General features: G+C 39.0%; 1 protein-coding gene and 1 long non-coding RNA gene across 2 annotated transcripts in view; both read left to right on the forward strand.

Moving 5' to 3' along the window:
- The first annotated feature begins 4,479 nt into the window (after positions 1–4,479).
- LOC133538572 (uncharacterized) lies at positions 4,480–7,230 on the forward strand. Its single transcript, XR_009803044.1, has 3 exons — positions 4,480–4,601; positions 4,925–5,382; positions 6,992–7,230. It is a non-coding gene; the product is annotated as an uncharacterized LOC133538572 (long non-coding RNA).
- A 12,665-nt stretch (positions 7,231–19,895) lies between these two features.
- gne (glucosamine (UDP-N-acetyl)-2-epimerase/N-acetylmannosamine kinase) overlaps positions 19,896–24,229 on the forward strand; it is a 65,382-nt gene continuing 61,048 nt past the window's right edge. Inside the window, exon 1 of the mRNA XM_061880435.1 lies at positions 19,896–20,097. The gene's annotated coding sequence lies outside the window, so the exon portion shown is untranslated. The remainder of the gene's footprint in view (positions 20,098–24,229) is intronic.

A 24,229-nucleotide genomic window follows, 5' to 3' on the forward strand; every position in this document is an offset into this window, starting at 1 on the left:
TGACAAAGACCAAGGACCTGGTTGTGGACCTAGTAAGGAGGAGGAGCACTTCAGCGACCCCTGTTTCCGTTAGGGGGGTGGATGTGGACATGGTAGAGGATTATAAATACCTCGGTGTACACATGGACAACAAGCTGAATGGGTCAAAACACGCTGAGGCCCTCTACAAGAAGGGACAGAGCCGCCTCTACTTCCTCAGGAGGCTAGGATCCTTCAACGTCTGTACAAAGATGTTGAAGATGTTCTACGAGTCGTTGGAGGCGGGCACCTTCTTGTACGCCGTGGCTTGCCTGGGGCAGCGGGCTAAAAGTGAGGGACACAAACAGACTGGACAAGTTGGTAGCGGAGGCCAGTAACGTGGTGGGAGTGGAGCTGGACTCTCTGGCGGTGGTGTCAGAGAGGAGAAGTCCAACAAAAGTCCTAGCCATTATGGACAACACCTCCCACCCACTACACTCGGACCTTGCGGAGAGAATGAGCACGTTCAGTGGAAGGCTCAGACTGCCAAAATGCAACACGGAACGACACAGGAGGTCCTTCATACCGACAGCCATCAGACTGTATAATGTATATGTTCCTTGACTGCAATTAAATGTAGAATATATGTAGAATATATTTATACCATTCATATATTATATATATAATATATGTTGTATATTCCATCCGTCCATCCATTTTCTACCGCTTATTCCCTTTTGGGGTCGCGGGGGGCACTGGCGCCTATCTCAGCTACAATCGGGCGGAAGGCGGCGTACACCCTGGACAAGTCGCCCCCTCATCGCAGGGCCAACACAGATAGACAGACAACATTCACACTCACATTCACACACTAGGGCCAATTTAGTGTTGCCAATCAACCTATCCCCAGGTGCATGTCTTTGGAAGTGGGAGGAAGCCGGAGTACCTGGAGGGAACCCACGCATTCACGGGGAGAAAATGCAAACTCCACACAGAAAGATCCTGAGCCTGGGATTGAACCCAGGACTGCAGGACCTTCGTATTGTGAGGCGGACACACTAACCCCTCTGCCACCGTGAAGCCCATGTTGTACATTATTTATTATTATTATTGTCTATTGTGAGCGAACTGTGGTGCTGAATTTCCCCCAGGGATCAATAAAGTACTTTCTATTCTATTGTAATTATTTCCCAATTAGATTTTACCATAAGAGACGAAAATGAGTCTTGAAGATAAAATATTTTCCCTAAAAATAACTGTAAAATAGTAAATCAGCTCTACACCACAACTCGAAACAGTTGGTATATGAGTGAAGACGGATTTAAAGCTATATATACTTATAGCGATGCAGCAATATGTGGCAAAAAAACGATGACAGCAGTGGCTCAGCAACCAAAGTGCCACGCCACCCTGAGGGAACAGACTGTGCTGAAGGCATTTACCCGCACAGTGCCAGCCGTGAGTGACCACACGTGTCCAAACAGATGCCCCTTTGTGGTACAAACGGTCAGAGGTGTCATTTGTCACATGCACTGCACTGCAGCAACCATTGTTTGGAATCGCCTATGTCTGTTTTATCTGAGTTCAAAGTTGTTATCAGCTCCGCACTTCATAACACAGATCAGTTAAAAAAAACAAATGGACAGTGGCCATCTATTGGTTGAGGTGTTAATGAAATGACATAATGGGCGAGTGAGTGAGAGGTGGCGCAGAGAGATAGAGCATTGGGATTACATATTATCCTGAAAACCTCCTGCTTTTTTAGTATATTTGTTACACATTTCAGAGAAAAAAAATAATCATGTTGTGCAAGACACAAATGTCCACTGTAGAGGACACTGGATCGCAAGAGGATACACATGTTTGAGTCTATTTGTGCACAGTGCATGATGTATATGATGGTCGTTCCCGTGCTGTAGATTATTCTAACAAGGCACTGGCCTACGGCAATAATAAAGATACCTTAAACCTAAACTGATCAATAGGTCAAAGTGTCACAGTTAGTATCGCTCTCTCACTTTCTCTTGAACACACACACACACACACACACACGTTCTGTGTATGTGTTACCTTCTTGAGACCTACAAAAAATGCCTACCTCTCTAGGACCACCGTTTTGTGCATTTACAACAATAATAATATATACATACTATGCAGATATAAAAATGCTTGTTGTGAAAAATTTGTTAGAATTTCACAAGACAAAGATCACAATTTCACAACAAGAACTTTGAATTTTGTCAGTATTATAATAAAAGTCGTATTTTTACTCAACGCAAGTCAAAATTTAACATTTGTGCAATGTTATGATACGAGTTGGAATTTTGCTCAGTAACCATCGCAATTTTCCAAGAAAAGGTTAAACTTTTGGCAATTTTATGAAAAGAGTCGTAATTTTACTCAACAAAAGTCACAATTTTATAAGAAAACTTTAACATTTTGGCAATATAATACTAGTAAACTGAATTTTACCTGGCAATATTAAGACAACAGTCACAATTTTACTCAAAAAATGTCACTATTTTACAAGAACAACAAAAAAATTGCCAATATCGTGTTAAAAGTAAAAAAATGTTATGACAAATGTCACCATTTAGCATTAAAAATAAATAATTTTACATAAAAAAAAAGTAATCATTTTATGAGAAAATATTGCTATATTACAGAAACAGAAAGAATATGAAAAAATATTCCCAATTTTATGGGAAAAAAATTGACATATTTTGAGAAAAAGTAATTTAGTTTTTTTTTGTTTGGAATTGCTTTTTAATCTTTATTATTTACTTCAAGTTATTACAGTATGTCTCTATATACATTTTTAGGGCGCGTTTCAATTTCTTACACACACTTATTACATATGTTGTCCAGAGGGGGAGCACTTCAATTTTTTTGCACACACTTGTTATTTCATATGTTGATCAGATAGGGAGCCCTTTTAAAACCTACAAACAATTTGAAAAATCCCTCCTTTTTGGGACCACCCTAATTTTGATAGATTTCACCACCAGGGGGTGCAAATTAGACATTCTCTATTAGATGCAAAGGTTTTCCATATTTAGACCACGATTTAGGTCCTAACTTGTTCACCGGTCCTCATATGGACGGTACTTTTCCTTGTTTAGGTCTCAAGAAGGGCAGAAATACAAGAACACACACACACAGGCAAAGACAGTACATATGCATATTAAGTGGGACGGCGTGGCGCAGTGGGAGAGTGGCCGTGCGCAACCCGAGGGTCACTGGTTCAAATCCCACCTAGAACCAACCCCGTCACGTCCGTTGTGTCCTGAGCAAGACACTTCACCCTTGCTCCTGATGGGTGCTGGTTGGCGCCTTGCATGGCAGCTCCCTCCATCAGTGTGTGAATGTGTGTGTGAATGGGTAAATGTGGAAGTAGTGTCAAAGCGCTTTGAGTACCTTGAAGGTAGAAAAGCGCTATACAAGTACAACCCATTTAAGTCAGTTCGCCCCCACACTAATAAGGATTGTGCAGCATGGGCAATCTTACAAGAACCACCAATGACTCATGTCCACTGAGAGGGGGTGTGTCCATGAATACAGCAAGTGTGTGTGTGTGTGTGTGTGTGTGTTTGATATACTGTAAGTCTCCCTTCAAAGCATGTGTTTGTTAACACAGAGAAACAGCTAATACAGTATCCAAGCATGTCAGCATGTGAACAAAACTGTTGTACTGTGTGCTATGTACAATAATCACATTGTGGTATTGTACATTACCAGTTATTCATATTCATGTCTATTTGACTGATTCAACCGGTATTGCATGCAAACACGTTCTGTATTCACGTGAAAACAAATTTTCAATTGGACTGTACTTTAACATTTATTTCAACAACATGGTCCTCAAAACAAGCTGCTTTCCCACAGAGAACTATGAATCAGGGTCTATTGATTATGTGTACTTCCTGGTACCGTGCACCCACCCTTATACACACACATACACACACACACACACGTTCAATTTGCTGATGGGGAGCTTTCCAATGCAAGGGAGAGGTGTGAATACATTAGACACTCAGAGGGCCATGTATATTTAATGACGCTAAAAAGGTAAGGCAGTGGGTGAAGTATGCTGGATGCGCCTCTTCTTGCTGTAAGCAAAACATAAATTCCCCTTAAATGGCCTTGATTAAAGTTCACATCATAATTAAATGCACAAGTCATCAAATGCTGTACAAGTTCAATTTATAAGAGAGGTCCTGTGAACAAATTAATACAGCCTCTGATTTATCCATTTTATTAGTTTAAGTTAGCCTCTCAAATGACTATAACTACAAAAAAAAAGCAGGACATAAATACGGTGAATGCATTTCTCTTAATTATTCTGCTGCAGAAAACGCCGACACAGCCCCTCTCTGGATTTCATTTGACTTTGCAGATATGATGTGTGCCCTTGAGAGGGACCTTGCATTGCAGTCATTATGATAGTAGCAAGAGCAGGACTCTGGCTGCACTACTGCCCCCCTCTGGACAGTATGGACAAGTACACCAGTAGTACGCCACAGTGGACACAAAGGGAATCAAACTGGCGTGTTGGAAGGACTATGGACTCTTGTTGGATATTTCTTTTGCAATTTATGGATTCAAAGAAATGCGTAAATCGCAAAAATTATGAATTCACAAAGGTAATCTGTCTAAGACAGTTTATATTCATCTGCATTACATTTTTTGGAAATGCCCCAAAGCTTTGATGAATAATCAATATTTAAAGCGTGTGAGCTGAATCATGCATCACATTTCAAAATGTATTATTGTAGTATTTCCATATACTAATCCTGCACAAAGTATATTCAAAAGTGGTGGAATGTAAAAGTTATTTGATGCACCATGCAATAAACTGTAAAAGCTCCCGTTGCCCTACAAACACGTCACCTCTTTTTTTCTGTCCAAATTTGCTTCACTCCATAAGTTCTCTTCTCCACTCCCACCCACACACTTCTCTTTCAAGGGATCCTGATCCACCAGGATATCCTGGGTTCTTACGCAACACTGGCCCAGCCCTGCTGGTGATGGGAAACAACCCTGCATTGCAGCACACAAAATGGCAACAATGAGGCTGCAGCTGCTGTGCCCGATTATTAAAATGGTTGTATTGTATATATTTAATATTATAAGACAGTTTAGTCCTTTTGGAGATCCACTTTGAAATGTTTAAAACACTACTTTCATATAGGTTTAAGCAAGAAAGTCCCACGATTCATCCATTTTTCTCCACTTAGGCGTGTCAAGGGATCCTCAGATGTGCCCTGTCTGCAGATACCCCCTTCCAGCTCCTTCGGGGGGTCCTGCAGGCATTTCCAGGCCAGCTGTGAGACATGTACTCCCTACAGCTAGACTGAGGTCTGCCCTGAGGCCTTCAATGTGCGTACGAGGAACCAATCAGAAATAGAGGCCCAGGCCAGCATGGTAAAGTATCCATTATTACAAAATATCAATAATCTTTTGTTTTAAAAGCATGATTTGAGTTAGCTGTGTGCACAGTGGAAACTCAAAGCAAAACATAAAAACTTCCTAAAAAAATGCTGCAATAACATTAACGGTGCCGGATCAAAAACAAATACAAAAGAAAAAGGATGCAAAAAATGCCAAAACACACACACACAAACTCCCAAAAAACATATCCATGACATAAATGTTGCAGCTTCATAAGCCAAACATATGTTATATCAGACATTGCCCATAAAAGTTTCATGCCGGTGGGGGTGACAGCTTGCTGCGGGGTTTGTTCTCCCGGGATGCAAACAGACTATTCCGGACCAGGCGTGAAGGCAGGAACATATTTATTAATCCAACTACAAATCTTGGCAGAGCATGAGGTAAACAAACAAACTACGGCGTGGTACAAACACAAAACTGTGGCATGAAACAAACAGCATAAACTGTGGTTTGGAACAAACAAGAAACTGTGGCAAGAAATAAACACGATTTACCTGGACACGGCATGAATCGAGCTATATGAACTGTGGTATCACATGAAAACAAGCCACGACGCCAGGCCGACTGACTGGCAAAGACAGGCTTAAATAAGGGTCTTGATTAGAAACGGGTGCGCGGTCCGAACACCAGAGGCAGGTGAAAATCATAAGTCAGCATGATAACCAAACAAAACAAGGGAGCGCAAATAGGAACTAAAAGATTCCAAAAACTAACAAAAAAAAAACAAAACATAATCCAAACAACAGATCATGACAAGGCACTGGGTTGGAATTGGGGGCTGGATCACCAAAATAATTCCCGAGCGTGGCCACCGCTGCTGCTAACTGCTTCCCTCACCTCCCAGGGGGTGTAACAAGGGGATGGGTCAAATGCAGAGGGTAATTTCACCACACCAAGTGTGTGTTTGGGACTATCAGTGGTACTTTAACTTTAACTTTAATTAAATCCACTCTATTATGGGCAATGTCTGATGTAACATCTGTTTTGTCGTGGCTATAAATGGTACTTTAACTTTAACTTTATTAAATCTACTATATTATTGGCAATGTGTGATATAACATCTGTTTTGTCCCTTAATGAAACATTTTTTTTAAACGGTTTGCCGTAAAAAACTGTTTGCTAATGTTGTACTGTAAAATACTTTATCTTAATTATTTAAAGAAAAATATTTCTCATGCTGGGTAGCCTGGGTAAATATTGTTTCATTACCGAAATTTGCAACATATCTGTCATGCATGTGTTTTGGGGATTGCGTGTGTCTTTGGCGTTTGCAGCGTTTTTATTTTGCATTTGTTTTTGATCATGCAGCAATAATGTGGTTGCAACATTTTTCCCATGATGCATTTTTGTTTTGTTTTGTGTGTTGTTGGTTATGAGTCATGTGTTTGGAGCATTTGGAGATTTCTCTCTAATTGCAACCATAAAACTCTCCCAATATACAAATAATTTGTTCTATGGTCAAACCGTCACCATGATTGTGTGTATATATATATATATATATATATATATATATATATATATATATATATATATCGGGTCGCCACCTTAAAACATGAATTCTTCTTTTTTTTTTTTGTAGATTACCAACTGCGGACCAATATGTAAAGCTTGAGGGGAAGCTTTGTATCCCTTTCTTCCAGGACTTCAACGAGAGAATTAAATGTTCTTTTGTCCTACCAAACTTGAGATTGTCTTTGAATTTCACCTTGACTTTTTTTAATGCCTCTGATTAGTTGATTTTTGTGTTTGTAGCTTGTTTTTATTTCTGTATTGTCATTGTCAAGGCTTCTGAAAATAAAGCACGTTTGTAGTAATTAACCCATTTATTATGAGTAATGTTTTTGGTTGCAAAACATACATTTTTCCCATTGCGATAAAAGAGCCTGTATGAATCCACAACATACTTCAGGGTGTCCAAAGTGCGGGCCGGGGGCCATTTTTTTAACGGCCCTACGGCACATTTTAAAAATACGATTGAAAATTTTTTCAAACGTAAAAGTGATATAAAGGAGCAAACGGGTGAAATGTAACAAGAAAATGTTGCAATGTTTACTGTAATAACACAAAGCTGCCATGCAGGCGGTTTCTTTCTTTAAAAAATAATAAAGAATCAAAGTCCATGTCATTATGAATTATTGACCTATTCAAGGCTCCAATTACGTCACGTTAAATTTTCCACTGACATTTTTTGGGGGGAAAATGTTGCATATTTTGTGTTTGCCATATAAAAAAACTGAGCTGTTTTTTTTTAAAGAAGGGCCTAAAATGAACAAACAAAAAACATAAACAACAATAAAACTTATAATTGGCGGATGGATTTAAAGTTGATCTCGAGATTATTGTGTTAAAAGTAAGCAGTAAAAAAATGTATAATTTATTTTCTAACACTTTAATGAGTAAGACCCTTTTGTATCCCCAATACTTGTATGGTGAGTTGTTTTTTAATGTCATTGCTCCAAAAATAGTAATTAATTAAAATCAATGGTGTTATGAGTTATTGACCTTTTTAATGCTCCAATTATTATATAATCTCAAATATTCCACTTAAAAAGATTATTGGGTGAGAATATTGCATATTTTGTGATTTTTTTCCATTAAAAAACTTTTTTTTGTGTGACAAAAAGAGCATACAACTTAAATCTTTAAAACAGTGTTTCTTAACCTGGGTTCGATCGAACCCTAGGGGTTCGGAGAGTCGGGCTCAGGGGTTCGGCGGAAGTCAAAACACACCCGACTCATCGTGTAAATAAAAACTTTTCCCTATCGGCGTATTACGGTTCCGGCAACAGCAGAAGTCACACTGATTTGCAGGTGTGTAATTTGTTGTGGGTTCATGCACTGTGTTGGTTTTGTTCTTTGAACAAGGTGATGTTCATGCACGGTTAATTTTGTGCACCAGTAAAAAAAAACATGGTAACACTTAAGTATGGGGAAGATATTCACCATTAATTAGTTGCTTATTAACATGCAAATTAGTAACATATTGGCTCTTAACTAATCATTATTAAGTACTTATTGAAGGCCTACTGAAATGAGATTGTCTTATTTAAACGGGGATAGCAGGTCCATTCTATGTGTCATACTTGATCACTTCGCGATATTGACATATTTTTGTTGAAAGGATTTAGTAGAGAGGGCTTCACGGTGGAAGAGGGGTTAGTGCGTCTGCCTCACAAAACGAAGGTCCTGCAGTCCTGGGTTCAATCCCAGGCTTGGGATCTTTCTGTGTGGGGTTTGCATGTTCTCCCCGTGAATGCGTGGGTTCTCTCCGGGTACTCCGGCTTCCTCCCACTTCCAAAGACATGCACCTGGGGATAGGTTGATTGGCAACACTAAATTGGCCCTAGTGTGTGAATGGGAGTGTGAATGTTGTCTGTCTATCTGTGTTGGCCCTGCGATGAGGTGGCGACTTGTCCAGGGTGTACCCCGCCTTCCGCCCGATTGTAGCTGAGATAGGCGCCAGCGCCCCCCGCGACCCCAAAAGGGAATAAGTGGTAGAAATGGATGGATGGATTTAGTAGAGAACATCGACGATAAAGTTCACAACTTTTGGTCGCTAATAAAAAAGCCTTGCCTGTACCGGAAGTAGCAGACGATGTGCGCGTGACGACACGAGTTGTGGAGCTCCTCACATCCTCACATTGTTTATAATCATAGCCAGCAGTAGCTAGAGCTATTCCGACCCCAGAAAGCGACAATTTCCCCATTAATTTGAGCGAGGATGAAAGATTCATGGATGAGGAAATTTAGAGTGAAGGAGTAGAAAAAAAACAAAAATTTTAAAGTTAACTTAACGTAACTTAATACAATGGTTTTTAACAGTCTACATTTTTTGTGTGATCGTATAGTGGTTTTAACTTGCTTGTATCTTCACTGGTATTACAATCAATTCAATACAATATATTTTTTACTTGTTTTTTAACCAACATCATCCTTTTTTATATATTTATGAAATAGAAAATAGAAAAGTACAAAATACAATACAAGACACGACATGACAAATAATTGTATGGACTTTTAGCACCCTCTGGCAAAAATGACAGACCACGTTGTGTCCAAGCCAAAATGTCGGACAATTCAAACTTAAACATGAACGTACGGACACGTAACACGCACATAGTGAAACAATTATTACCTGCAATGAGTGATCGGAATGCACATACACACAATATGTGGTTAGCACCTCTGCTGGTTTCGATGTCTATGGGGGAAAATAATATCGACTTCAGTGCAAAATAGTAGTACATCTAATGTGAGCAACAACCAATTCAAAACGAAGATTCCACAACATAGCACTTCAACTGTTGTTAAATAACTGTGTATCTTACAATAAATGTCACGTTAGCTTTAGTGTAATTTACAATATTTTGCGGAGCAATATCGGAACATGTCTTACCTTTAGCAGAGTGCAGGAAGTCTGCTAATTGCTTCCGGTTTCCTGTCATATTTACAGATTTTCAGGTACCACCAGGTGGCGCAATTGGACCTCATTGCATTACAAAACAATATACATATTTTAGCAGGAATTTCACTCAAATAATTTAAGTATTTTTTATAGCCGCCGTTACATATATATATATATATATATATATATATATATATATATATATATATATATATATATATATATATACATATATATATGTATATAAATTGTGTGTGTGTGTATATATTTGTGTACATATATAAATACATATCTATATATATGTGTGTGTATATATACGTATATACGTATATATATGTGGGTGTAGATATGTATATATAAATATGTGTGTGTATATATGTGTATATGTGTATATATATATATATATATATATATATACTGTATATATATACATGTATTTATATGTGTGTGTGTGTATTTATATATAAATATGTGTGTGTGTGTTTATATAAATGTGTATATATAAATATATATAAATATATATATATATATATATATATATATATATATATATATATATATATATATATATATATATATATATGTATATATATGCATATATATATATACTAATATATATATATATATATATATACAGTACATGGATAAGCGATAGAAAAGAATGGATGGATGTGTGTGTGTATAGATGTATATATTTATATATATATGTGTGTGTATGTATATATGTATGTGTGTGTAAATATGTACTGTATATATAAATGTGTGTGTGTGTATGTATATGTATACATGTACAATATATATATGTATATATGTACTATATATATATTTTTATATATATATATATATATATATATATATATATATATATGGATATGTTTTGTGTATATATATATATATATACACACACACACATATATATATACATATATATATATATATATATATATATATATATATATATATATATGTATATGTGTGTGTGTGTGTGTGTGTATATGTATATAGACTAGAAATTGTCTGTAAAAAAGGCATTATCGACAAGAGAGGGAAAGAAAGCATGGTTAGTAGTGAATGGTACAAGACTAGAAATAGTCTGTAAAAAAAAATAGCGCTTCAACCCAAATTCTGTATGAGCTCAGCTTATGCTAAATTCCTTAGGGCACTGGTTCAAATCCAGCTCGATGGATCACTCATTACGCTTTTACCATGAATTGATTAACGTGGAACCCGACCCCGACTAAAGTTGAAAAACTTAATCGGGTGTTACCATTAAGTAGTCAATTGTACAGAATGTGTACTGAATTGTGCAATCTACTAATAAAAGTTTCAATCAATCAATCAATAGTGCGTATTCAGAGCGCATGTGTAAAAAAAAGTTTTTAAATATTTTTATTTAAATGAAGATATGAAATAATCCTAAATGAAATACAATGACTTGAATTTAGAGATGTGCAGTTTGCAGTCTCATCCGCGGAGTCCGCGGATAAAATGCGGGTCGGGCGGTTGACTTGACGAAAAAATTGATCTTAATTAGATTCGGGCGGGTGGCAGTTGAAGCATCCGGAAATATTTCTTATACGTGGTTCTGGGATGAGTATTCTTTGCCATTCAAGACCCAGTTCATAAAGCGAAGAAGACACCGGAAAATACTATTATTCTCTTGAATGACTGTCAGCAATCACCCAGATAGAAAGTATTTTTTATTTTTTCAAATAATCACCAAATGTCGCTGTTGACATCAGTGATGCGATTTGGAACAGAAATGATATATTTAGCAAGTAGAGAGAAAAATTAATGAGACTGGGCAACAGCAGCAAAGGTCTGCCCGACCACCAACTGGCTGCATAGTTCTTTTAACTGTTCAACCAATCTTTTTAAGTTACGGTTGGGTAGTTAACATGGGCACCATGTTGCATCGTACCTTGGTACCTGTTCAGCCAACCCTTTTAAGTTATGGTTTTAAGAAGTACCAAATGTTGGAACCGTAGGTCAGGATGGTGTGTGTAAAAGCAAAATGCCTGTGTCAGTCTCCTAAATAACAAAATAGATAAAGCTAACAAATTATTGGAAGTTCTGCAAAAAATTTACATTCTATGTTGATTTTGCCATTGACTCATGATTTTGATATGCTATCCACAAAGTGTCAGGCAGCAAAGTAGACTGTCAATGTTCTAATAACAGCCAAAACCTTGAACTCTGAGGATTGTAAAACATTGAAGAATGTGGAAGAGGTCAAAACAGTCTCTCTAATGCATTGAAACTGAAACCTAAACTTTAGGTTTGAACCTGAAACTTAACCTAATGTGTGTGCTTCACATACACACTCTCTCCTCCACTCTCTCTCTCCAGACTTGTACCTCATGACATAATTCCATCCATCCATCTCCTTCCGCTTATCCTAGGTCGGGTCGCGGGGGCAGCAGCCCAAGCAGGGAAGCCCAGACTTCCCTCTCCCCAGCCACTTCATCCAGCTCCTCCCGAGGCATCCCAGGTAATAAAGTTCAAGTTAAAGTACCGATGATTAACGTGGAGCCCTACCCCGACTTAAGTTGAAAAACTTATTCGGGTGTTACCATTTAGTGGTCAATTGTACAGAATATGTACTGAACTGTGCAATCTACTAATAAAAGTTTCAATCAATCAATCAATAGTGCGTATTCAGAGCACATGTGTAAAAAATAAAAAAAAATAAAAAAATTCCCAGTCCTCAACTATCCTCATTCACAACACGTTCTCTGAGATTTCCATGTTATGATACATCCATCCATCCATCCATCATCTTCCGCTTATCCGAGGTCGGGTCGCGGGGGCAACAGCCTAAGCAGGGAAACCCAGACTTCCCTCTCCCCAGCCACTTCGTCTAGCTCTTCCCGGGGGATCCCGAGGCGTTCCCAGGCCAGCCGGGAGACATAGTCTTCCCAACGTGTCCTGGGTCCTCCCCGTGGCCTCCTACCGGTTGGACGTGCCCTAAACACCTCCCTAGGGAGGCGTTCGGGTGGCATCCTGACCAGATGCCCGAACCACCTCATCTGGCTCCTCTCCATGTGAAGGAGCAGCGGCTTTACTTTGAGTTCCTCCCGGATGGCAGAGCTTCTCACCCTATCTCTAAGGGAGAGCCCCGCCACACGGCGGAGGAAACTCATTTCAGCCGCTTGTACCCGTGATCTTATCCTTTCGGTCATGACCCAAAGCTCATGACCATAGGTGAGGATGGGAACGTAGATCGACCGGTAAATTGAGAGCTTTGCCTTCCGGCTCAGCTCCTTCTTCACCACAACGGATCGGTACAACGTCCGCATTACTGAAGACGCCGCACCGATCCGCCTGTCGATCTCACGATCCACTCTTCCCTCACTCGTGAACAAGACTCCTAGGTATTTGAACTCCTCCACTTGGGGCAGGGTCTCCTCCCCAACCCGGAGATGGCATTCCACCCTTTTCCGGGCGAGAACCATGGACTCGGACTTGGAGGTGCTGATTCTCATTCCGGTCGCTTCACACTCGGCTGCGAACCGATCCATGATACATGTTCACATTATTTATTGACTGTATCTAAAAAATATTTAAAAAAATACATTTTTATTTAAATGAAGATATGAAATAATCCTAAATGAAATATAATGACTTGGTTTATATTATATTATATACTAGGTCATAAAATCAGTGTCAGTTGAGTCGGTTCACAGGTCGACATTTGGCACTAATGTGACGCCATACTTGTGTCGTTCGCCAACTGACACAAGCTGTTACTGACTGACTCATGATTCGCCGACCTGCACACATTTTTTAAATCTATTTTTCATATCGTGTTTATTATATACCGCTTTTAGAGTGATCATAATTGTTTAAAAAAAAAAAAAAAAACACATTGGATGTGATATAAAAGGAAGAGTGCTTTTTTTATTATATTTTTAATACATGTATGTTTTGTTAGAAACATTACATGTTAAAATAATAAAATGTAATGTGAAAAAGGAAAACTTGTAACACCTTTTAGAATCATTTTTTCTATCTTGTCAAATCCACTGTGAATTGTTAAAATAAATGTTATGTAATAATGTAGAAAATAATTGCATTTCAAACACATTTAAGAATAAATTTCAATTTTCTCGTCGTGTCAAATGTTAAAATGTAAAAATAATATTACCATTTGTGAATTTATATGTAATATTTACCACTTTAAAAAACTTTTTTTTTTAATTTTGTTTTCAGATCCATTTTAAAATGTCATGGACACTTCATGGAGAGGACACAAAAAAAAAAGGAAAAAAAAGAAAATGATATGTGTTGCAAGATTTAAAATAAATTGTTATTATCTTGTCAGATTCACACACACAGCGAGATCTGCCGCTTGGGAAGCTGTTACTGACTGACTCATGACTCGCCGACCTGCACACAGAACTGCTGCTGCAGAAGTGATTCGGTGAACGAATCTTTTGAACGTATCAATTTAAGGAACTGATTCTAGTGATTCAGTACAGTCAAAAGAACTGCCGATCCCATCACTAGTGTGCGCAAGCCTTCGCCAGCTCACGCCCACGCCAATGTGTCATCGTCATCATCATCATCATCATCTTCGTCCACAACGTCATCACACCATGACCTGACCTCTATTTTTTTTTTATGTTTATTTATAAATTTCAACATTTACAAACAGTTTAGAACAATAGTCAAAATAAATCCAACAAAAGTATAAAACATTACAAAAAATTATAAAACCAGTACAAAACAGCGCCAGGGGGTTGTAAATTCAAAGTAACAAAAAAAAAAAAATTAAAATAAATAAATAAATTTAAAAAAACAAAAAAAAAAAAATATATATATATATATATATATATATATATATAATAAACAAAGTGCAGAGCCATAGGCTCATTCAGATCCATTAAATAACTTAAATTTGGAACACAGCATCATCGTTTTCACAGCTTTTGTGTTGTTAGTGTGAGGTTTCGTTGGCATTGTGGTGATGCGGGTGCGTTCTCTCAATCGTGCAGGCGGAATGGACACAGCGTGAAGGTAAGAATGAAGATTTATTAAACACTACAGAACAAACTAAGAACAGAAATGGACAAACCTTGCTGAAGGACAATGTTGGTATCAGTTCCAGATGGCAAGAACACTTCCAAGAACTCCTGAACCGAAAGACCACAGTCGAGCTCGAAACCATCAACCAGATCCCTCACTGTCCCATCATGGAGCAGTTGGGTCCCCCCCCCCCAACCGAAAATGAGGTCCTGGATGCCGTGAGGAAACTGAGCAACAACAAGGCCTCTGGACCAGATGGGATTCCAGCAGAAATCCTCAAGCAAGGAGGACCAAAACTCCTGTGTCACATCCATAGCCTGCTGGGTAAAATCTGGGATGAAGAGGAAATACCGGCTGAGCTCAGGGATGCCCTGGTTGTTACCATCTTTAAGAATGGAGACAAGGCCGACTGTGGCAACTACAGGGGTATCTCCCTCCTGTCGACAACGGGCAAAGTGCTGGCTTGTATATTGGCCAACCGGCTACTGCCTCTGTCAGAGAACACCCTACCGGAATCGCAGTGTGGCTTTCGTCCTGCCAGGGGGACCTCCGACATCATTTTTACAGCTCGTCAACTGCAGGAGAAATGTCGGGAGCAACATCTACCTTTGTACATGGCGTTCATTGACCTCACAAAGGCCTTTGACTCCATAAACAGAACTGCCCTCTGGTGTGTTCTCTCCAAAATTGGATGCCCAGACAAGTATCTAAAGATCTTGCGACTACTCCATGATGACATGACGGCAACCGTAGTCGGCAATGGTGGATTGGAAACACCTCCTTTCAAAGTAGACACTGGTGTTAAGTAGGGCTGCATCATCGCACCAACCCTGTTCGCCATCTTCATTTCCACCATCCTCCACCTCACCAGCCAGAGCCTACCTGAGGGAGTCAAGCTCATATACAGGACTGAGGGAGGGCTATTTAACATAAACAGATTCAAGGCAAAAAGCAAGGTGTTCACATCCTCCATCATGGAGCTCCAGTATGCGGATGACAATGCACACTCCGAAGCGGACCTCCAGGACATCTTAAACGCCTTTGCCAGAGTCTACAGACTCCTGGGACTTGACCTAAACATAAAAAAGACCCAAATCCTAGCTCCTGACACACTCCTACAACCCCCCACAATTCATGCGGGAGACAACATTCTGGATAATGTGGATCAATTTGCCTACCTTGGCAGCCTTCTCTCTACAAGAGCTGTCATAGACGCAGAGATTCACCACCGCATCGGGTGTGCCAGTGCAGCCTTTGCCAGGCTGCGGAAGAGGGTTTTTGAAAACCGAGACATCCAGACAAAGATAAAGCTACTTGTCTATCAAGCAGTAGTTCTGCCCACACTGCTCTATGGAGCCGACAGCTGGACCACCTACAGCAGACATCGGAAGGCCCTGGAGCAGTACCACCAACGATGTCTCCGGAAGATCCTCAGGATCGGTTGGGAGAGGCGTACAAACATCAGTGTTCTGAAAGAAGTCAACATATCCACCATCACCACAACCATCATCCGACATCAACTGCGATGGACAGGCCATGTCATACGCATGCCTGACAACCGCCTTCCAAAGCAAATGCTGTATGGCCAGCTAAAGGAAGGAAAACGTACCCAAGGAGGGCAGAAGAAGAGGTACAAGGATAACATCAAAATCCACCTGAGAAAGTATCACTTCAGCCGCAGCAACTGGGAGGAGGTAGCCCACCAGAGGAACAAGATGGTCCATGAAGGCACAACTCACCTAGAGAAGGACCTCCACCGTGCCGCAGAAACCAAGAGGCAACAGAGAAAGGAGAGATCCACCACCAACACAGCTCCTCACACCACAACCACTACCCAGTCAACCACCTACGCATGCCCCCACTGCGATAAAGTCTGCGGATCCAGGATCGGCCTCTACAGCCACCTGAGGACCCACAGATGACCAGACCCACCGACAGGAGGACAATCTTACTCGTCTCGAGTGATCGCCGATGATATATATATATATATATATATAACTGATTTAACCAATTTCATTATGTCTAACACATAGTTTCGTGCAATTTGAGTGACATTTTTCCTCAAAAATGTCGGTTGAGGCGAATAAAATTAGTAATTGATTAAATACTTAGGTATACCATTTATTTTCCATGTACCCTGCCTGTATCTCTAATTTGGAATCACTGCTATTTGCCACAACTACCACTAGATGGCAGTAAATATATTTTATTTGTCAATTTTGTGAAGTGAGTCTGGCCTGAACCTTAGCAGCAGTTGTCAATCTGGGACTTGAAAGTTAGATTTTTTTTTATGTAAGGTGGGTAAAAAAGCCTTTAAACCACCTGCTATTTTTGTAACGTTGCCCCTTACTAATTATATATGAACAGTATATACCTTTACATAAATGTTTATTGTAAATGAGAGAGACTGGTTAACTTGGCTGGACTTGAAGAGGGAGATAAGTAAACATATCGGCTTTCTTGCTGCTCTGTCAATAAAATAAAAAATGTGGAGGATTGATGTTCTTTCTTTTTAATTATTTTCCTTCTTAATTTTATTTATGTACACTTTTTCCGTCATTTAGGTTTGTTTGACTGTAAATATAAACATACAATACACATAACGAAACTATAACCTCCATTGTGTATTTTACATAAATGTCCATGGTGTATTTTACACTAATAAAGTAGAATGTTTAGTGTCGATGTATTCACACATAAAAACTACAAATGTTTACACGTTTAGAAATTACACAACATTCACGCACTAAACATTGAATGTAAAAAAATCAAATAAAATATTGCTTCGAGAAAAAAACAATTCACGTACCGTTATAAAAATGTATGAAATTAAAAAAAAAAAAAAAATGGGTTAATAAAGTTGTGAAAACGATTATGCTGTGTTCCAAATTTGGATTATTTACCGAATTTGTGTGGCCTATGGCTTTACATTTTGTTACACACATATATTTTGCAATCTATTTTAGTTACTTTATTAAATTTACAACCCCCTGGCGCTGTTTTGTACTGATTTTGTACTTGTTTTGTTTATTATTATTGTTTCTTGATTTTAGCAAATGAACAAATAAAGGTTTATAAAAAAAACACATTGAATGTGTCTTAACAGTATTAGCGTTGTCGCCCTCTACTGGTCAAATTTAGCACTGCATGTATTAAACTTACTAGTAGACAAAAAAAAAAACTACACGTCCACGAATACAAAAGGACAGTCAGCAATTCCAATACCAAACAAACAAAAAATATAAAAAGGACTATAAAAAACACAAATTATATCTGCCTGACCAAGTTTTGTGATGGAGCTTACACGCTGGGATTTATAATATTGTTGCTGCTTGTCTGGATCAACGTGTCCCTCACGTAAAAGGTCCGACAGCAAACAATGACTCGAGCACTAACAGTAGAAAAGTTATTCTTTGTTGTCCAGTCGTTGTTAAAAGTCCGATTTTTGCAATATATTTGGATTGTTTTTTTTTCAGGGTCTTCTTCTACTCACCCTACTGCTGGTTCACTGTGACAGATACGCCTCGCTGTTGCACCCTAAAGGATGGCGGGAGTACTGCATACACGAATAATCCTGGTTTTAAAGTGGTGTCCAAAGTGCGGCCCGCAGGTAATTTTTTAACGGCCCCACAGCACAATTTAAAAATATGATCGAAACATTTTTAAAACGTAAAAAGTGATATAAACGAGCAAACGGGTGAAATGTAAGAAGAAAATATTGCATTGTTTACTCTAATAACACAAAGCTGCCATGCAAGCTGTTTCTTTCTTTAAAGAATAATAATGAATCAAAATCAATGTCATTATGAATTATTGACCTATTCAAGACTCCAATTACGTCACGTTAAATTTTCCACTTTTACATATTTTTGGGGGAAAATGTATATTTTGTGTTCGCCATATAAAAAAACTGAGCTGTTTTTTTAAGGAATGGCCTAAAATGAACAAACAAAAAACATAAACAACAATAAAAAACTTATAATTGACGGCTAAATCCGAAATTGATCTCCAGATTAGTATGTTAAAAGTAAACAGTAAAAAAAATGTATAATTCATGTTCTAACACTTTAATGAGTAGGACCCTTTTGGATCCCCAATAATTTTAGTGTGATTTGTCTTTAAGTGTCATTGTTCAAAAAATAATAATGAATTAAAATCAATGGTGTTATTAGTTATTGACTTTTTTAAGGCTCCAATTATTATATAATCTCAAATATTTAAAATAAATTATTGGGTGAAAATATTGCATACCGTATTTCTTTGAATTGCCGCCGGGGCGCTAATTAATTTAAAACCTCTTCTCACTCCCGTGCTTACCAAAGGCATGCGGTAAAAGTAAGCATGCGCTAATTATTTTACAACCTCTTCTCACTCCGGCACTTACCAAAGGTGTGCAGTAAAAATTTGAGTGTGATGTAAGCTCGGACCTTAAATCCTACTGAATAGCTCTTAATATTCTTCCCTTTATGCGATTTCAAATTACCGGTATTGAAATCAGCCTCCTCCATTTTGAAAATGATGACAGGGGAAGTGTCACTCGTGACGTCACAAGTTTGACCAGGCGGTAATACTAAGCATGCGCTATTTATTTTGGGAAGCAAGTTTGACCCGGCAGTAATTCAAGGCAGGCGCATACTATATGCTCTGCGGCAATTCAAGGAAATACGGTATTTGGTGTTTTTTCCATTAAAAAAGATGGGGGGGTTTTTTGTGACAAAAAGAACATACAACTTAAATATTTAAAATCATTATATTGACAGATGGACTTAATGTTGATTTAGAGATTTAAAACTTGAATAATAATTAAAAAATAATACTGAATAATGAAACATTTTTAATATTGTTTTGACCCAAACCCGTTGGAGTCCCTGGGATCAAACCTGAGTGGAGGGCGAAATGTATATGTTGTATATATATATTGTATTGTTTTTTACAATAAAAAAATATCCAAATGGACACCCCTGTTTTAATGGGTACATCAAGCCTATTTGACCGATGTTCGGCGGGCCAAATGAAAAGCTTTGGCGGGCCGGATGTGGCCCGCGGGCAGCCAGTTGAGTAAACTGCAGTCGACTGTCCATGAGGCGTTCGCGTTCAATCTGAGAACTCGGAATTCACGAAATTCCGTAAATACATGGAACGCAGCGGTATTAACTTTAGTGAGTTTACTCGTGAAGTAAGGCGTAAAAGTGGACGGGAAAGACAACGTTGACTGTCCCACAGTGGAGTGACCTCTTCTAATATTCAAAAAGGTAATGTTCGCCATCATCGAGTGCCGTGTGGTTACCGTGAGCTAACTGTTAGCGTGACTCAGAAATAGAATCTACATCTTAGTGGCGGCCAATCAGCTCAACTAACTCCACGTTTGTGGGGATGGCGTTTGAATTTATCCTCACGGCTTTCATTTCATGCGATTGTTGCATGCCATGGTGCTATCGATATCTAATAGTTAAGTTATAGGCAAGTCATTTGAAAAACCTAAAGGCGTCGTTTTTTTTCAATGACGTAGTGTCTTATCAGTCGTTAAGGTTAGTATAAAAAAAACGCCTTAGTGGTGCTGCAACTGCAAAGTCTAAAATACTTCGTCCATAAGCGAGCATTTTTAGGTTTTAGCATCCAATTTTTGTGTGTGTTAGGTCACTGGCCACGTCACGCCACTGGCCATGTTGTCAGTGACCTCCATCAAGAAACTCAGTATAAAATGTGAGGAAAGTAAATCCATGCGTGTGATATCAACTGATCAGGAGTATTGTATCATTCAGCTTCAGCATAAACACACATTTAAAGTGCCCTGCAGCCACGCCTCAAGCTACAATATTTGTTAATTGTTCTAAGTTAAAGTTAAAAGTACCAATGATTGACACACGCCTCCAAACACAACAAGTTGAGTTGATACCAAAATGGATACATGGATGATACAGCAGAGGATTGGGAGAATGTCATGTGGTCAGATGAAACCAAAATAGAACTTTTTGGTGTAAACTCAACTCGTTGTGTTTGGAGGAAGAAGAATACTGAGTCGCATCCCAAGAACACCATACCTACTGTGAAGCATGGGGGTGGAAACATTATGATTTGGGGCTGTTTTTCTGCTAAGGGGACAGGACGATTGATGCGTGTTAAGGAAAGAATGAATGGGGCCATGTATCGTGAGATTTTGAGCCAAAACCTCCTTCCATCAGTGAGAGCTTTGAATGGTTGACCAAATACTTATTTTCCACCATAATTTACAATTAAATTATTTAAAATTACTACAATGTCAATTCCTGGATTTTTATTTTTTTTTTCACATTCTGTCTCTCACAGTTGAAGTGTACCTATGATGAAAATTACAGACCTCTGTCATCATTTTAAGTGGGAGAACTTGCACAATCGGTGGCTGACTAAATACTTTTTTGCCCCAGTGCACATGATGTCATTGTGAGGAAAAATAACATTTATTTGGAGGGGGGGGAATGTGTCCGCTATTGATCGTTCATCGCCAAAACACTCAACCGTCTTGCCTTAAACTAAACAATGTCGAAATCACAAATTTATTGTAGAACAGACAGCTCTGCATATTGCATTTAGACAATATCCTGCAAATTTTCAAGGTTTCCTATTAATCTAACGCAGGGGTGCCCACACTTTTTCTGCAGGCGAGCTACTTTTCAATTGACCAACTCGAGGGGATCTACCTCATTTATATATATCATTTATATTTATTTATTTATGAAAGAGACATTTTTGTAAACAAGTTAAATGTGTTTAATGATAATACAAGCATGTGTAACACATATAGATGTCTTTCTTTCAAGAAGACAAGAATATAAGTTGGTGTGTTACCTGATTCTGATGACTTGCATTGATTGGAATCAGACAGTAATGATGATAACACCCACATTTTCAAATGGAGGAGAAAAAAAGTTGTCCTTTCTGTACAATACCACATGAAAGTGGTTGGTTTTTGGCATCTAATTCATCCGGCTTCCATACACTTTACAAGAAAAACACTGGCGGCAAATTCCGTAGCTTGCTTGATTGACATTCACGGCACCCGAGGGTCTTGTGAGATGACGCTGGCTGCTGCCAGTTCATTATTATGAAAAAATGACAGAGAGGAAGGCGAGAAACACTTTTTTTTTTCAACAGACTTTCGCGCCGTCCCTTCCGTCAAAACTCTAAAGGCCGACTGCACATTTCCTATCTTCACAATAAAAGCCCTGCTTCATGCTGCCTGCGCTAACAAAATAAGAGTCTCGGAAAGCTGGCGTGCACAAGTGATGTGCACGCCAGCTTTCTGAGGGATCGCTTGTGCACGCCAGTTTTCCGAGACTCTGTATTTAGTTAGCGCAGGCAGCATGAAGCAGGGCTTTTATTGTGAAGATAGGAAATGTGCAGTCGGCCTTTAGAGTTTTGACGGAAGGTACGGCGCGAGAGTCTGTTGAAATAAAAAGTGTTTCTCGCCTTCCTCTCGGTCATATTTTCATAATAATGATCTTGCAGCAGCCAGCGTCATCTCACAAGACCCTCCGGTGCCGTGGATTTCATTTAAGTGACGTCTTGGTGAAGATTGATGATCACTAATTTTTAGGTTTATTTTTTTAAAAGCCTGGCTGGAGATCGACTGACACACCCCCCGCGGTCGACTGGTAGCTCGCGATCGACGTAATGGGCACCCCTGATTTAATTGATCGTGACGCACCGCCATTTATTTTTTTATCTCTCCTAATTTTTCTGATTTACTTTACTCTGCTTCTCTAATCCATTCTATCTCCACAAGCCACTGACCGGGCTGATCAAACCCGGGAGAAAATTGGTGGGCAACGGCGGTCCAATTTTCCCGATGGTCAGTCCTCCCTTGGGAGAGGGGGACAAGTTTTTTGGGGGTGTAGAAAAAAGTGTCTCTGTTTCTTAATGCCTGTATTTTTCCCCCCATCAAATTGATAAATAAATATAAAGAAAAGAGGAATTGACATGATCATCAAAATCTTTGTGACCAAATTGTCTCTGCTCCCTTAGCTCAGTACAATATGGCTGTCAGACACAGGAATGGATTAAGGCAATTAGGGTAAAATTGTTTTTTAAATGTGTTTCTCTGTAAATCAGAGGTGTTATACCTTATTATTCCAGGTAGAAAAGCAATACTGTGCACGATGTCCGTCAAATCTAGTTTTTGTGTTAAGTTATGAATATTCTTGCAGAAAAGCGAGTTGACAAGCAGCACAGTTCATGGCCCACTTTGTTGTTTGCGTCATGAGAAATATACTGCATTGAACTTAGGCACCTGTGATCGATCACCTGTGTCGTCTCCATAACAGGATGACCCAACTGTGTCAACAATGAGACAGAGCTGTTTACTCAGTCCAAGTTCAGTTCGACTGCCAGCTTTCTTTTTTTTTTCCGCATGTATAATAATGTCCACAGTATGTACGGAAAAGTAAGTACACCACTAACATTTCAGTAAATTGTTGTTCTTATGAGATTGTAGAAATGTATATTTAACTTTAATACATCTTAAAGGCCTACTGAAATGAGATTTTCTTATTTAAACGGGGATAGCAGGTCCATTCTGTGTGTCATACTTGATCATTTCGTGATATTGACATATTTTTGCTGAAATTCTGACGATAAAGTTTGCAACTTTTGGTCGCTAATAAAAAAGCCTTGCATTTACTGGAAGTAGCAGACGATGTGCACATGACGTCACGGGTTGTAGGGCTCCTCACATCCTCACATTGTTTACAATCATAGCCTCCAGCAGCAAGAGCTATTCGGACCGAGAAAGCGACGATTTCCCCATTAATTTCAGCGAGGATGAAAGATTCGTGGATGAGAAAAGTTAGAGTGAAGCACTAAAAAAAAAAAAAAAAAAAAAAAGTTAAGGCGACGGCTCCAGGCGGCGCCAGTGGGAGCGTTTCAGATGAAATTAAACACATTTACTAGGATCATTCTGGAAGATCCCTTATCTGCTTATTGTGTTAATAGTATTTTAGTGAGATTATAAAGTCATACCTGAAAGTCGGATGGCTGCGGTGAACGCCAGTGTCTCTGAGAGAAGCCGATGAGCCAAGATCACAGCTGCTTTTCTGAGCTGCAGGATGAGGTCGCATAATCCACTGAAGTCTCCGGTAAGAGCCGACTAAATATCACAATTTTCCCATCCAAAAACTTGCTGGCTGTCGTTGAGAAACATGTTCGCTTGACCGCTCTGTGTTAAAGCTTCACAACAAACAAAGAAACACCGGCTGTGTTTCGGTCGCTAAAGGCAGCTGCAATACACCGCTTTCCACCAACACATTCTTATTTGATCTCTCCATTATTAATTGAACAAATTGCAAAAGATTCAACAACCCAGATGTCCAAAATACTGTGTAATTATGCGATGAAAAGAGCCGTGTGTGG

Source organism: Nerophis ophidion, linkage group LG20 (genome assembly GCF_033978795.1).
Source record: "Nerophis ophidion isolate RoL-2023_Sa linkage group LG20, RoL_Noph_v1.0, whole genome shotgun sequence".
In the NCBI taxonomy this organism is placed as follows: domain Eukaryota; kingdom Metazoa; phylum Chordata; class Actinopteri; order Syngnathiformes; family Syngnathidae; genus Nerophis; species Nerophis ophidion.